Below are 17,852 nucleotides of genomic sequence, written 5' to 3' on the forward strand. Positions count from 1 at the left end.
TTAAAATCATCTTTAGTAGCATTCCTCTCCAAATGTAGTTTCTTAGGGTTTAAGAAAACCTATTCTACAAGATTACAAATGACATTTTTTGTTTAGTTCTATTGTCCTTTCTTATTAATGAAATATGTGAAATTGAAATATGCTGAAATACAAAAATGCATAATCCAAAACATTTATTATTTCATTAAATTCATTGTAGCCACTCAAGGGGTAGACTCTGGGAGGTGTATAGAATTGAATGCTAAGTTAAAACAATTACAAACATAAAACTAAAACAGCTTGGACTAAAAACTCCCATTGAACTACAGTGCAATAGTCCCTCCCCCCCCCAAAGAACCCAACATTAATCCCAGACCTAAGATCAAAGCCAGATTTTAAGGGTTTCTGTAACTCCAGGAAAGTAGGTGCCATCTTATGTTGGGGGGGGGGCTGTTACAGAGGATAGTGCTAGACCTAGATGGCACATTTCCTAGGTTCCACAAGAAGGCAACATTTAATAGAAGAGACCTGGAGCGCCACCACTCTGCCTGAAATAACAAAAGGAAGGTCCTTCAGATATCCAAGCCCAATACCATGCAAGGCTTTAAAGGTAACAACCAGCACCTTCAAATGAATCTGGAAGCCAAACAGCTCACAAGGCAGTAGTAGCACATGAGCACCACAAGAAGTGACCATTACTGCTTGTGCAGATGCACTTTGAACCAGCTGTAGCTTCTGTACGGTCTCCAAGGGTAGGCCCGTGTAGAATGCACTGAAGTGAATGCACTCACTGCATATGTATTTCCTATACTTCTTGTCACAAATAGTATTTAATTGGAACATATACTACAATGTGGGCTGGAGAGAAAAATGATTTTAAAAGGAAAAGAGCATGTTTTATTGTCTCCAGGGAATTGAGTTTTACAGGTTTGCAGTGCACAAAGTGATCATACAGCAAATCAGGCTTGATAGGATTTGAAGCAGTACAAAATCCCTGACAACAGTGATTTGATAGAAATGCTAATAAGACTGGGGAAAAGTGCAATAATGACTCCTTCCATATCTAAAAAATATATTTTTCATCATTGCCTATATATTTCTTTTGTTGTGAGCACCTTCGATGGAAAAGATGGGTGGCGGGGGATATTTAATCTTTCCAGTACTTCTGTTTCTTAGATCTGTACTATCCCTAATTCACTTGGAACTGGAAATGCAGCAGACAAAAAGATTCCTGTGAAAAAGTAGCCATCTTATTTTTTAATATCTCAAGTCTAATAACATTGCCTTCAGGGAGGCACTATGATGACAAATGCAAAGACATCCCTCTTTCCGTTCTGATCCTACAAGGAAAACTGGAGCTCTCTTCCTCAGATAACTTGTTTAGATAGGGGGAAAAAATGGTGTTCTGATCACAGGTTTTCCATGACATGCCTCTCTCCATCTCAGTGGCAACAGGGAGAAGACTGTTGTCTTCTGTTTGCTCCCATACTGGAACTAAAGCATCTGCTATTCATCATCTATACTTTCTTCTCCAAACTTCATAGTATGGCTGTTGCCTATCAGGAAAAGGTACAAGCTTAGTTCGCCCTGTTTGCAGTCTCCCAGGATTCAGATTTAGAAGTTATTTTAATAGTCAATTTTAGAGTGAGGATTGGAGTCTCGATAAAGGACAATATTTGTAGTTCAATGTCTGCATAAACACAACCAAGCTTAGAAAGACTATAAACCAGGAGACTGAATTATAGACTTGCACTAGGAAGCCAGCTGGGTGACCTGGGGCCAGTCACTTTCTCTCAGTCCTAGGAAAGAGGTAATGGCAAGCCTCTCCCTCTCTCTCTCTCTCTCTCTCTCTCTCTCTCTCTCTCACACACACACACACACACACACACACTTGTTATAATCTGCATAGTAGATCAACTGCTCTAAATAACAAAGCTTAGTAACAATCTGTGTTTATGGTTTTGCAAATGAAACAGATTATCACTGATGAAAACCTGTCTTTAACATAACAAACAACAAGTTTGCTGTATAACCATAATAAGAGTTGAAATAACTATCCTGATGAACTCTCACAGCAGGTTTTTCTTGTTTATTGACTAATGAACTTCAGCTCCTCATTACAAAACTTTCAGCTAGAAGCACCATCTGTTTTGTCAAATGACTTTAAAGCATCCTATACCTTTTATTTAGATCCCTATTCTTAAGGGGTTTCTAGATGTTTAGTTTAAACATTATCAGTGCTTTAAATCAGAATAGGAATGACTATCACACATACCTAATTTTAAAATTGCCCTCCCCACCAAAAAGTATGTGATAACTTGACCCCATACTGAGAATATGAAATAGAAGAATTTCAGTCTTTTTTTCATGCAATTCTAGATAGGCAAAGAGTGACTTGGCAAAAACCAGACTATATCTTTAATTCCATCAAGGATCAATAGGGGAATGTAGGTGTAGCCTGCATTCATTTGATGATTCATTTGGTAACTATTTGGTACATGGAACAACTAGTTTCAAATGATTCACATTGAAACAAAAATGTACATATTTGATATAAACAATTTTTTATTTTGTGGATTTTTATTCTTCCCAGCTTCTTTACAACCCTGGGCAGCACATTACATAGCTTCAAACAATATAACAGAAATAATATCAAAGTAACATCAAAGCAAAATAAAAAGCAGACATCTGTAAAAATAGCACTACTTCTAATAATCCAGCCATTCCTCATAAGGAATGAAAGAAGTCTGTCCTGAAAGGGAAACAAGAATTGAAAAAGATCCAAGGATATCAGTAGTGGCTGAAGGGAAAAGTGAAAGGAGGGGAAGAGAGATACTAGGAAGATCAATCTATCAATATATTTTTCTGGAGAATCTTAGGAAGTGTTGTGATTCAGGGTCAGCCTGTGGGTTCGGCAGTTGGGTCGGACGACTCAGAGGAGGAGGAGGAAGGGGGTGTTGAAGAGCTTGCTGAGGGGGTTGGACAGCTTGATGAGAGCCCTCAGCCAGGCCCCTCTCATCTGGTCATGACGCAGACCCAGCTGTGTGAGCCTGACAGTGTGGATGAAGATGACCCACAGATGGCCCTGTTCAAGGACGCCCGATGCAGGAGGCAGTCAATCAGGAGTAAACAGAGAAAGGCAATGGGGCTCCTCGGAAGGAGGCAGAGAGAAGCCACACCTTGAACTGTATTTAAGGGGGAATGCGTGGGAGGGCTGGTTTGCTGAAGGCAACCGTTTGAAAAGCTCCTGTTTCTTGGTTCGTGTCTTGTTCTATTTGTTTTTGTAGCAATAAATTTGGCAGGCGTAATTCCAGCCTCTTGCCTTCTTGTAAAAGGGGTTGTTCCTGCCTTTTCTGCAGGGCCGGTAGCAGGCTGGTACAGAACAGGAAGACGCCAGGAACCTTTTTTGTTAAATCATCTCCCTTCCTGGCTTCAGCATCATCCATACTTGTTTATTGATTTATCCTATTTTTATCCTGCCTTTCACAAGGAAGGCATTCTCTGCTGACTTCAGTCTTGATTATTGCTACTCCACAAGAACTGACCACGAAAGAACATCAAAATCATGATGGTTTCCGTAAGCAATAGGCAAAAGAAACTGAAGCAACAAAGGGGCAGAATATGTCATCCTTCGCATCCAAACCAAAATGTGAATGTATCTATGTTTTCCTTTAGATATTTTTGTGCTATGTATGGCTAAAGTACTGTTGGCATTTACAGAGCATTGATTGGTTCTGGAAGAAGCCATCCTCTTCCAAAAATGCATTCTCAGTAGGAATCTTTTTCTTTATGCAGACCACTACATCATTGGGAGATAATAGGATAAACCAGAATAAGCCATATTTTTATTTATTTATTTATTTATTTTAATTCCATTTATATCCCGCCCTTCTCCAAAGACTCAGGGCGGCTTTACAAGCTTAGCAGTAGCCTTCATTCTATGTATATGCCTGCTTATTAGGGCTTTCACACACCCCCAAGCGACATTATTACAAAGTCAGCTTAATTGCCCCCAACAATCTGGGTCCTCATTTTACCTACCTCGGAAGGATGGAAGGCTGAGTCAACCTTGAGCCTGGTGGGATGCGAACCTGCACTAATTGCAGGCAGCTAGTGTTACTTAAGGAGGCATTAGCCCACTGCTCCACCAAGGCTCATATGACACCTAAAAACACAAAGACAGCACAACCCATTCAAATGCCGCTTGGGGTGTGTGTGAAAGCCCTAATAAGCAGGCATATACATAGAATGAATGCTACTGCTAAGCTTGTAAGCTGCCCTGAGTCTTCGGAGAAGGGCGGGATATAAATGGAATTAAAATATATAAATAAAATAAATGTAGATCCTTGGTTTTTCGGGTTTTTCCCCGCGTAGAACTAAAGGTGTAGGCGCAACGTTTCGACGGAATCCCATCCGTCATCATCAGGCTTTGGCTTCCTTCTTCTGGGAGAAGCATGTGGCTGTTTGTTCCTCTTTTTTAAACTGCCAGAGGGGGTGTGTTCTGTGGAGGTGTGCTCTGATTGGGTAGGGGACCAAGTGTGTTCTGATTGGGTGGGAGTGTGTTTTGAATGGAGGGTGTGTTCTGATTGGGTGGGGGGGGGTGTTCTGAGTGGATGGGCTGGTCTCAGCTGCCAGCTCCAGACCTGAGCTGGTGAGTTGTGCTGCTTTTGTTCGGCTTCGTGTTTGTGGTGGTGCCATGTTTTTATAGTGGGTGTCAGTTTGCTTATTGTGTGGTTTGGAGGGGTTTAAAGTGGCTGATGTTGCAGCTGTAGTTAGGTTTCTGTTTTGTGGTTGTGTGTCTTTATCGTGGTGGGTTCGGATTTGCTTTTTGAATGGTTGTGTGGTGGTGATGTCATGTGATGTTATCATGAGTTTGGGTCTGGTATCATTCTTGGTGGTTGGGCCTCGTCTGTCAATCAAGGCGGGTTTCCAAATGGCTGGTAGACAAGAGGTATCATCTCGTTTATTCATGCTGTGGGGGCGTTTTTCTATCTCAATGGCTTCTCTGATTATTCTGTTGTTAAAATGTTCAATTTTGGCGATAGTTTTGGTTTTTTTAAAATCAATTTCATGTCCCGTGGCTTCAAAGTGTTGGACCAGGGATGAAGTTTGTTCTCCCTTTCATCCCTGGTCCAACACTTTGAAGCCACGGGACATGAAATTGATTTTAAAAAAACCAAAACTATCGCCAAAATTGAACATTTTAACAACAGAATAATCAGAGAAGCCATTGAGATAGAAAAACGCCCCCACAGCATGAATAAACGAGATGATACCTCTCGTCTACCAGCCATTTGGAAACCCGCCTTGATTGACAGACGAGGCCCAACCACCAAGAATGATACCAGACCCAAACTCATGATAACATCACATGACATCACCACCACACAACCATTCAAAAAGCAAATCCGAACCCACCACGATAAAGACACACAACCACAAAACAGAAACCTAACTACAGCTGCAACATCAGCCACTTTAAACCCCTCCAAACCACACAATAAGCAAACTGACACCCACTATAAAAACATGGCACCACCACAAACACGAAGCCGAACAAAAGCAGCACAACTCACCAGCTCAGGTCTGGAGCTGGCAGCTGAGACCAGCCCATCCACTCAGAACACCCCCCCCACCCAATCAGAACACACCCTCCATTCAAAACACACTCCCACCCAATCAGAACACACTTGGTCCCCTACCCAATCAGAGCACACCTCCACAGAACACACCCCCTCTGGCAGTTTAAAAAAGAGGAACAAACAGCCACATGCTTCTCCCAGAAGAAGGAAGCCAAAGCCTGATGATGACGGATGGGATTCCGTCGAAACGTTGCGCCTACACCTTTAGTTCTACGCGGGGAAAAACCCGAAAAACCAAGGATCCACATACAGGCACCCGCGAAAACCTCAGAAAACAAAATAAATGTAGTTTAAACATTTTTTTAAAAAATTACATTGGCCTATATTAAAATTAAAACTCTTAAAAATTAATGGCCCAAAATTGTTGACTTGCTATATCTCACAGTATTTTGGAGCTTGGGGTTTGAGATGATAAATGTTGTACAATGTTGTGAGATTTAATGATCTCCCAAGATTTTGGCTGTTTCCTTTGGATGTACTTCAGGGTGATTTGCAGACTAAAAATCGTTTGTGATCCATTAAGTTAGGCCCATCATGAGATTCACAGGCAAAATAATGGAAACAAAAATAACATACCACAGTTATAAGCTAATTTGTAACCACATCTAAAATATTAATTCGGTTCATGACTGAAAGTTGAAAGTCTACAATTTAAGTGTTTCTTCCGAGAGAGTGCTTATATACATATAGTCCTTGATGAACAACTATTTGCAGCTGTATGAAGTTACAACATCACTGAAAAAAGTGACTTAAGACTGCCCCTTACATTTATGACTGTGGTAGCTTTCAGCTTGTCTTTATTTTATTATTAAACGTCTATGCCACTCATCTCACTGAGGTGACTCTAGATGTCTTACAGTCATACAATTAAATTAACATATAAAATATTAAAACAGTAAATAATAAGAACCGTACATTTAAAATTCAGTTAAAATTCAATCAAAATGGAAAGGAAGGGAAGAAAGTGCACATGGGGAGGAAGTGGGGTCTGACTAATCTATTAACCATCTCCAAATTGCCACTTCCCCCTGGCAGAACTAGGTCTTCAAGCCCTTTGGGGGGGCCAGAAGGGAGGGTGCAGATCTCACCTGGTGGTGAGTATGTTCCAGAGAGCAGGGATCACGGCAGAAAAGGCTCTTCACCCCACCGGCCAGAATTCCTGGACCAACAGGGTCCACAGCATGCCTCTTCTGCCACTGGGATGAGCTGGTTCCTCAGATAATGTGGACTCATGCTATGAAAAGCTTTATAGGTGATAATCCACCCATTGAATTGGACCCAAAAACATGTATTTATAACAGTTGCAGCATGCCAGGGTCCTGTGATCATCATTTGTGGCTTTTACAGTTGGCTTTTGACAAGCAAAAGCAATGGGGGAAGCTACATTTGCTTAATAGTAATATGATTTGTTAGGGACAGCAACAACAACAACAACAAACTCTGTAAAAGTGTTGCTTAGTGGTGGAATTTCCAGTCCCAATTGTGATCATAAGTCAATGACTGTCTCTAGCCTGGGAGAAGCACAGAAAGAATCTACAGTATCTCCATGTAGTTGGTAACTGAGAGGAACCTTTAGGAACGCCTCCTTATGCTGATCTTAGTGCCTAGGAAGATTGATAGTGGAATAGAAATCCCTTACTGTGAGCAGGCTCTAAGTAGTTTAGACTAGAGCTTTGAAAATACTTAAAACCTATACCTTGAGTTGCAGTCTGAAAACTGCTGGTAAGCTCTGCAAGTCTTTCAACACAGTGATCTGATGAATTTTTTGGAAAATGAAGCTACTGAACACTGTTGCCATTGTTGATTTACTCAGGAATGGTTACATAGTAGATACTCAGCATATCACCCAAGTCAAAGAAGGTCAAGGAACTTCTGGAGTTTCAAGGAGCTTCATGGACTATAAAGATGCACTCTTTTGTGGAGAAGGCAACTTTATCAAGAACAGACCAACTACCACTCTCTGTTTGGTTTGTATTTGCTAATAGAGTAGATGTTAATTTAAGTTTTTACATTCCCACTGGTTTCAGTTTTGATTTAGGTACTGATCAAGAGAAAAAGCTGGTTCCTTTATAGTAAGAAGCATTAGAGATCACCATTATCTCCTCTTTTGTGTCATATCCTCCTCTTTACCTTTTAGCTGATCAGGTTTTAGCAATCTTTCAAGCAAGTGCTTTACTCAGTGGGTTCAAAGTAGCCTGACAGGTAATAGATGCAAAGAAAGATTGTAAGGAGCATCGGCATAGCTCTCTCATTCCAACTTCACCCTACATTCCTCTTACTATTTCCCAATGTTAATTGGATGCCTTGACAGAGGATTAAACCCACTACCCCAAACATCCATTTGAATCCACTACTCTAAACCTGCATTGGAAGAAATCTATAGTTGTTTATCCAATGAGAGATTACATATAGAGAGAGGAAGAATGAAGTCAAGGGAATCCGCCAATCCCTTTCCTTAACTTGGTCCTTAGTAAGTGATTAAAGACAGCACTATTTGCTAGTATTGTCCTATGACAGAAAGGAGATCAACAATGGAGGCAGCAAGTTTTCTGTCAATTTGTTTTCTTACTCCTCAAGGACTGGTGACTCATCCAGCTACAAGGAAGACGCTATTGACCTAGCAGTGTTAACTAAAGCTGAGCTCAGTAGGTCATCATTCATCCAGAAAACCCTGAGTTTTGGAGGGCAAAAGCCCAGCAAGACACATTCCAGGCAGTATCTCAAGATCAACAATTGAGTTTTCACCTATCCACTGTCTTTTGGAAATCTCATGTTTTGCCCAAGCAGAAATGATTGTCCCTGAACTCCAAAGTTCTGTCTTTCCACTCTTTCCTGGGAAATCCAGAGATTTTGTAAGCTTGAAGAGAGAAAACCTGAACTAGATAGGATTGTTCCTGGTTTCTTCCAGAGGGAATCGTTGTCTTCTGCTTGAAAAAGACTGTACCTCTGCTGTGTAGGCTGATAGGTCAGAACTGAAAAGAAAGTTCTCAAGGATTATTCTATACAAGTTACAGGGTCCCAGCAAGGAAGGTAGAAAAAGGAATCTCATAATTTGACAGTTCATCTGAGCGCTATTTTTTATTATGATTTTGTAACTTTTATTCAAGTCACCTCTGCTTTCCTGTTATCTTCTGAAGTGGTTATTAAGAAAGATTAACTCTCCTGTCTTCAGGGAACATTTCTGGAGCATTCCCATACTTTCTTCTTCTTCTTGCCCTAGGTTAGTCCCTCCTAGGGGAAACCTGTTACCATTCTGGATAATTTAAGGCATACCAAAGCAACAAAGAATCTAAGATAATAAATCAGCACAGCCAACATTTACTAGAGAGTCCATCTGATTTTTAGTTACTTTTCATTTTCTGGTTTGCTTATTTATTTATTTGGTTTATGGCATCTAGAGAGGTCATGCAATCATATCATTTTCTGGTTTGAACTGAATTGATATTTCTCCACAGGATAGAATTTGGTGTATTTTTATGGTATATTCCCCAAATAAATTAGTGAATACTCTGATTCTGTGATCTTTATGCATATCAATAAGAATTTATTTTAATTGGGAGAGATTGTTGTATAGCTGGTAACTCAGTTCAGTTCACCAAAATGTACTTTGGGTCAGTGAATAAATGTTAATGAATGTATATGAGAAAATAGTTGAAAGTCTCAAGCATGTGCTTGAAAATTTCTGGGGAGACTTTCCCTTTGCATTTATAAAGATATCAAACACTAAAGGATGCAAAATGGAATCCTACAGGACAGCAGTCCCCAACCTGTTTGGAAACAGGGACTGGTTTCGTGGAAGACAATTTTTCCACGGACCAGGAGGTGGGGCATGATTCCGGTTTCACTCACTCACTCACTTGTCACTCACCTCCAGTTGTGCAGCACGTTTCCTAACAGATCATGGATTAGTCTGTTATATTTTTCATATTACCGGTATGCATCATTTTGTATATCTTGCTTGCCTTTGCTCTAAGCTAGAAAGTCTCATTCCCAGAGTTCTTCATTCGTGCTCTGATTTCCTAATATTTTTGTCTCTTCCAGCTGCTTTTTTTTTTTTTTTGCTAATAGAGGATGAAGGACAAAGTGTGTAACACATGAAGCATACAACACTCAAAACTCTCTCCTCCAGAACGTGCCCACATTCTTTGGCATCTCTCTGTAGCTCAGCATTTAATAACTGGCCCTGCCAATCTGATCATTCAACATTCTACTTCACAAACAGAACTGCAGCTAGGAAATCTCAAATGTTGGACTGAAATAAGAAATGGGCTTGTCATCTAGGGATAAGCACTATTTTGCTGTAGCGTAATATATATTTTAAAGTAACAATAAAATGAGCATCTGTGATTGTGAAAGTGTCCAGTTGGCTGCCACCTGACAATAAAGTGTTTTAAAAATAGGCAGAAACAAGGATATTCTGGTAAGCAGCATCCAGTCCATTGGCTTGGCAGTTCTCTTTTTGTCCTGGAATAGCCCGCTGGACTTGTTAGCTGCTTTCTTTCTCCCTTGCCTATGGGTGGTCCTTTGGAGCATTTTTAGATTGCTAAGATTGGACTTTGGTCCCAAAGTCTGGTTTTAGCAATACCACTGAGTTTCTAAAGATCAACTATTAACTTGTAGCCCAACTACAGGAATAAATGAAGTTGTAAGATGTATTATTCATACTGTGAAATGTAAAAATAAAAAAGGCAATTTTACATCAGAAATCTTTCTCTTTGCCTAGCTTAACCCTCCACCTTGCAGGACCTCAATCCTAACTCCAAGGAGGGCCTACATCTGTTCCTGCTTAGAAACATGCTAATTCAAACCTGCTATTTTGTCTAGGCAGGGAGGTGGAAGATAAAACATGAGCTCAGCTTCCTTAGGGGAGCTTATTAGTTTGCTGCTTCATGGTATGGAAACTTTTGCTTCAGCTAGCCCTTGTGACTGGAAAAAAAATCAAATTAATTACACCAGAACAACTAGAGCTTTTTCAAAAGGGTTATTCAGGAGGCATTTTGCAAGGCAGCTGGAGGGAGTGCCACTGGACTTGGGTGCCTGTGATTTTCTTTTTCTTCCTTGTTTTTTTTTTTAAACTAGATCTTTTTAAAGCAAGGTCATTGTGAAGTCTGGATTTCAGCTGGAATTTCTCTTGCTCAGGGAATACATAAAATGCTTGTAGAAGTTTTTATGAGACAAGGGGGGGAGGAAGGAATACCAACTAAATTCAAATCTGTCAGTAACAATTCTGCAGACATAAGTGAGCAGAGAAAAGCAAAACAAATGTCTGTGTCTGGCTGCTTAGGGTTATTTCCCTCACTTAAGTGTGGTGCTTCTTTTCTGAAAACAAAGCAATTTTTTTTGCTGCAGTGTAAAGGTTGTGTCCAACTCACAGTGTATTGAAAAGAAACCACACTGAAAAAGCATTGACACTGGAGGAATACATACCGTATGTGTCTTACTGATCCTAAAGAACAACAGCCACAGTTTAAGACAATTCCCCCCCACACACAAAAAAGGAAATTAGACTGAACACATTCATTTTCCATTACCATATTCTCTGTGGACTAAGATTATTCTTATTTGGCAGAGGCAAGAACCTATGGACTCCTAATATTGAGGAATTGCAACTCCCAGCATCCCCATTCCCACTATGACTTACAGTGATGACAGGGATCAGTGGGAAGTTATGTTTCAGTAGCATCAAGAAGCAGAAGGTAAATACAGTTCACTTCCCTGAAGCAGAGATAGAGATATACATGAGTTATATTATGACATGCCTGCAGAAAAGCAGGCAGCCTCTGTGTCATGATGGGGATGACATGAATCTGCCTGCTTTTTTGCTGTGCTTCAAAAGGACTGTTTTCCAACTTATTCCAGCACAACCTGGTAGTGCTGTTTGAGGTGCTGTGATTTTATTTGATAGGTAATCTCGTATGTTCCTGCTGGTGACTATTCAGACATGCTCCCTTCTTTCTGGTCACTGTCCTTCATGGCCTTTTTTGAGCAAGGGGAGGAACAAGCCCATGTTAAAACTGAAGCTCATTGGGCTTGGAGAGGCAGATCTCAGGCATTATATGGATCATTTCATATCTCTGATAAGAGATATTTTGAAGCACTGATTCCTTATTCCTATCTGCAGCTGCAAATAATACAGCAGTCCTTTCTGGTTCTAATCTAAGTGACTTAAAAATGATAAAACTCTAGTGTGTCATTCTTCTGCTGTTCCATTGACGAACCTGCCAGACCAGCAGGTATCATGGAAGAGAAAGAGTTCATAAATGGGAGGATTATACAAAAGAACTATAGGTGTAAATGGAAACACTACATCCTCAAAAAACCAAACTGTGGAAAGAAAAGCAATTATTACTTGCTTTCCTGGATGCATGGGAAGGATAAAGCAGCAGGGGGATCTATCAGGTGCATCCTTGAAATCTGCATTTTTTAAAGTTGATTTCATTTCCAATTGATTTCAGCATGAGACACAGGTAACGTAAGGCTGCTGTACATTAATGTCCCTAGTCAAAAGCTAGAATTAACATCAGTACATACTAGATTTTAGCGCTCAAATAGTTAGCTAGTTTCTGCTTATTTTACTCTAAGTGTTTTCAAAGTATGAGATCAAAAACAGAAGCCAGAAGCATGTACCTTATGATTCATCACTTTTTGTTGTAACTTCTTCCATATTCAAAGTGAGTCTAGGTTATTTTATTTAGTAGATGGCACAGTCTTGAAAAGCAGGTAGTAGATTATATAAAGAATTCAACTCCAGAACACTAATATTTATGTACTTCATTTCATTTAGCATCCAGTCCCTTTATGACTCTGGGAAAGTATGCTATAATTTATATCATACTTTTTCAATATGGTTCAGGTGATTTTCTATGCTTACTCCTAGTGATTGTAAGAGACAGCCAGCACTCAATTGCAGGATATAGTTTATGGCCAAATGGAAACTATTTTTAGTACTGGACTTTAGAATTCACTTCCCCAAAGATGGCATAAACTTACTTCTCTGGGTGCTGAATAGACTTCTGGTATACAGAATCTACACTGATTTTTATTCAAAAGCCACAGACTAAAGTTCGATGCAACATTTAGAATTAAAGAATGCCAACATTTGGCATTATTTTAGACATTAAACTGAACACAGCTGGTGGTCCTACTCAAAGGTCCATTCTTGGGTACTTCAAGTTTCTTTATTTTTATTTATGTAATTTATGATGCAACACTGGTCAGCAGGTCATTTATTGCTTCAACTGTTGATTTGGAATTAAAAATCCCTGATGTACTGCAGACAGGATTTGTTTTTCTGTTCACCCCTTACTGATGCAGTTTTTTCTCTCCCTGTCGTTCAAACATACTTTAAAAATCAAAATAAATGTGGACCTTTAAAGGTCACTGCATTTCCCCTTCCTCTCAGAAGGCAGAATCCCAGCTGCCAGCATAAATGTGCATATCATTCAGAGGCCTTTGTCTGCATGCAAATCAGGTAATGCTCTGTACGGACAGTGGCCTTATTCAGTGTCTTGACTGCCTCTTTTTAAAAAAAAAAATCAAACAAGCTAACAAGCCTTTTCAAGCTGTATTCAGATGCTACAAATGTGGAAGGGTCTATACTGATGTCATTGATTTAAATGTGTATCTGGCTACATGCAAAGAAGATATGCAAAAAGGCAACATTGCCAACAGCCCTTACTGCAAAATCCTAACTATAAGTCTAACATTCCTCTGCTTTTAAACAGATTGTATGTTGTCCTTTCTTAGCATATTGTACTTGCTTTCAGTTTTGCAAGATGGCAGTGAGATTCTTTCCTTTTATATTTGTTCAGTTGCAATTCATTTTTTGTCATTTCTTTTCTACAAAGGAAAAGAGTTTTCTAGGGGCAATCCATCCAGGAAAGGAAGGCATAATTCTATTTAGTTTTCCTTTTCCATAACATGTAGCTTAAGGAGTGCAAAATGGCTGTCTTTTGACATCTGCTCCCTTTGTTCCCTCAAGAAGCGGCTACCTATAATAGCTGCCTTGCTCAATCTAATGGATGGACCACTCCTCACTTCATTTCTTTTTAAGGCTATGAGGATTGGGGTTTGAAAAACATCTCAAGGACCACTAGATGGTAGCATAGAGTTACTGTCATCCAAGGATCCTTAGATATTTTGGGTGGAATCTGATGGTCCTAGATTTTTTAAATTTCAAAATTTTATTGTATCTGGAAAAAAAATCATATTTTTAATAAAATCTCTAAATAAATGTTTGAATTCAAAAAGAATTTATCCTTAAAATTATCCAAACTAAATAATCATTAAAGGTAAGGTAAAGGTTCCCCCGCACATGCGTGCTAGTCGTTTCCAACTCTAGGGGCCGGTGCTCATCTCCGTTTCAAAGCCGAAGAGCCAGTGTTTGTCCGAGGATGTCTCTGTGGTCATGTGGCTGGCATGACTAGACGCCAAAGGCGCACGGAACACTGTTACCTTCCCACCGTAGTGGTCCCTATTTTTCTACTTGCATTTTTACGTGCTTTCGAACTGCTAGGTTGGCAGAAGCTGGGACGAGTAACAGGCGCTCACTCTGCTACGCGGCACTCGGGATTCAACCTGCCAAACTGCCAACCTTCTGATCAACAAGCTCAGTGTCCTAACCCACTGAGCCACCTCATCCCTTGAAATAATCATTATGATTCTGCAAATCTTCAAAGTGATATGTCACCTAGAAACAAACCTGTAAGTTGAAATGGCACTTCAAAGTCAAACAGCAGGCTGTCACATCATCTTGCTGGATAACATGGAAGCTGAATTCCTTCTCAAAGCAGATCTGCCTTTCCTCAATTTTCAACAAGGCAGAGTAAACTAATGGAAACTAATCAAGGACAGACTCAACTTAGAACTAAAGAGAAATTTCCTGATAGTTAGAACAATTAATCAGTTGAAAGGACTTGCCTCCAGAAGTTGTGGATGTTCCAACACTGAGGTTTTTAGGAAGAGGTTGGACCACCATTTGTCTGAAATGAGCAGGGGGTTTGGACTAGAACAGGGGTGGGGAACCTTGGCTCTTTTATGACTTGTGGACTTCAACTCCCAGAATTTCTGATCCAGCCATGCTGGCTCAGGAATTCGGGGAGTTGAAGTCCACAAGTCATAAAAGAGCCAAGGTTCCCCACCCTGGGCTAGAAGACTTCCAAGGTCCCTTCCAACTCTGTTATTTTATTAACACTCCTTCCAGAGAAAAAGTGCTTCTTCAAGGCAGAAATACAGACACATTGAATTTACTAATGGTGGACCAGCTCTGAATGACAACACAACCAGGAATCTATATTTTGGGGGAAGCAGGATAGAATTAGTTGTGATTCTGCAAACCAAAATGCTGTCCATCTAAAATGCTATTCCTATGCACAGTCTGCCTTTGAGCAAGAAAAGAATAGCCTGCAGAATTATTTACAGGAAAACAAAAGTAGCAAAAGGAAGTTATGCATTGTAATATCAGAAGATAGAGGGGTGAGGTCTATTTTTAACCAGAAAACAAAGGCAAGTGTTTTTTAACTATTGGTCAGGGCCACAAAGGGTTAGGTTGTAGTTCCTAAAGTTATGAAAACACTACAAAAGGCTCTGTCAAATTAACTGGGCATACTCAACTTTTGCTCTTTTTTGATTACTGTATAAATAAATCAGAGAAAACAATTTTGGAAATGCACAGCTATGGAAGGAATTGTATTTTTTTTCCTTTTTAACATCACAGGAAGCTGCCTCAGGTCCATATAGGCCAGTGTTTTTGAAACCTGGCAATTTTAAAATGACTGGACCAATTCCCAGAATTCCCCAGCCAGTATTAAAGTTGCTAAGTTTGAAAAACACCAATCTTGGCCAATACTGCCATGTTCGGTAGCAGGAACTCTCCAGATACTCAAGATAAACACCTTTTTCCCAGCATCTCCTGCCAGACCCCCCTTTTAACTAGAGATATTACAGCTTCACCCAAAGGTCTTTTGCAGCAATCAAGTCACGTTTCACCACTAGGCTACATCCAGCTCCTCTGAGGAGATATCTCTTGAAGTACCATGAATACTTGCCTCTCCACATAATAAGCAAACAAAGCAACTCCCCTGCATCTGTTTTCGTTCAGAAAAACAAGCAAAAGAAACAGCACCTCTGAACAGACATTGTTTCTTGAAGTACCTGAGAAATATTTCCTTGTCTCTTCTGCTCTTCAATTGCCTCTTCTTTCCACCTTCAGTTTACTATCCCCCTCCCTCCCGCTTCTTTGTAATGTGTCTGCATTCCTGTGACAGCACTCATCTTCTGCAAGACAGATGCTTTTGCCCCAGGAACCAACTTACGCAGAATGTAAAATGCCCCAATAACTCTGAACTTCCTCAATGTCATTATGCAAATGACATTTGAGCTTCATCTCGGGTAACAAGTGAAGGGCATTGGCTCTACTTCACTTTAACAGAATGCAATGACTCCATTTTCGAACACCATCTAAATTAACTGAGGGTTGAGGAGTATTTCCTCAATTCAGCTTTCAAGGAAAACATATCTTCTGGCAGGAAGGAAAGCAATTTTGGTTTTATAGACATTTCCATTCAAGTGAAAAAGGTGAAAGGTGCTTTATGGCCAGTCTGTAGATCTAAGCTTTTCCACTCTACCACTTCCAGTTCCTTAAAAGCAGTTTGAAATCAGTCTGTGATCTTCACAGCCCCAAACTGAGTTGTCACCAAATCTAATGAAACAAAAAAGTTCCTTATTCTCATTCCATGAAAAGAGAAATAAAACAAATTGTGTACAGGTAGTCCTGCGCTGGGGAAAAAAGTGACTTATGATCACTACTCGTACTTACAACAGTTGCAGCATCTCCATGGTCACATGATCAAAATTTGGGCACTTTGGCAATCGGCTTGTATTTATGACAATTGCAGTACTGCAGGGTCATGTAATTGCCATTTGTGAGCTTCCCAGCTAGCTTCTGATAAGCAAAGTAAATGGGGGAAGCTGGACTTGTTTGATAACTGCTTGATTCACTTAACAACTCCAGTGATTTGCTTAACAACTGTAACAAGAAAGGCCATAAAATTGGGTGTGGCTCACTGAATAAATGCCTTGCTTAGCAACAAAAATTCTAGTTTCAATTGTGGTCGTTACCTGTGGACTTCCTCTGCTCCTTTAGCATTTGCTGCATTTGTTTATTCACATGAAAATAAATCGACAAGCAATTTTTGTGAAAACAGAGGTAGAAAGCTGTTCAGCACTTTTTTACTGAATGACCTGCTTGGGCATCTGAATTCTAGGATCTTCTAGGACAGGGGTGTCAAACTCAATTTCATTGAGGGCCGCATCAGCATTGCGGTTGCCCTCAGGGGGCCCGGTGGGTACGGCCAGGGTGGGCGTGGCCTACTGGGTGGGTGTGGCTAGAGTGTGTATGGCCTACTGGGTGGGCGTGGCCAGTTCTACATCGTTCGCATCAAGGGTGCCTATGGGGACCTGGGCAGGAGTGGGACAGATCTGGGGGTCTCTGGCAGAAGGAGGGTCTCTGGGCCAGGGCCAAGGCAGTGGGGGCCGTTCCCTCACCGTTTCCAGGATGGCTTCGCGGGCCGCATGAAACCACTTCGCGGGCCGGATCTGGCCCTCGGGCCTTGTGTTTGACATGTCTGTTCTAGGAGGTGGTTGAGGGAAAAGTTCCTACTAATGGGAAAACTCAGCAGAAGTCCATAACAATTCTAGCATTGCAAAAAATACAGTAGCTTTACTCCAATTTGAAATAAGCAACTATGGAGCCCCTCCTGCCCTCACCTTTAATTCAACAAACCTGTCAAGATTCTATGATTACACAGCTCCAGAACTGGTTCCAAATTATTGCCCAGGCCTTAAATGAGGTATCCCGAGTCAAATCACAACTTAAATACCATAATTGTCTCAGTGTTTTGATATAGAAGGCCTCTTGTCTTGATGCCATATCTCTGTGTCTCACTTGCTACTTGTAAAAACATGTGGCATAACGAAATAGTTGTTCAACAGCTTTTTAGAGGTCCTTTCCTTTGAAAGTTTGCTAAGTAAACAATCCAGCATCTAACAGAAGCACTGTGAAACATTGTCATTTGGGTATTTAGAGGAGGGTTGCATGAATTTTAAAACTTCAAAAAGTTTTTGTTTTGTTCCCCCAGCTTATTTGGAGTACAATAAGCTCAGAGGCTGTTTCCATGATGGCAGGTCTGACGGAAGACAATACATTGGGGGAGGTCTGTGCAGTGTATGCCT

Source organism: Vipera ursinii (genome assembly GCF_947247035.1).
Source record: "Vipera ursinii genome assembly, chromosome: 3".
In the NCBI taxonomy this organism is placed as follows: Eukaryota; Metazoa; Chordata; class Lepidosauria; order Squamata; family Viperidae; genus Vipera; species Vipera ursinii.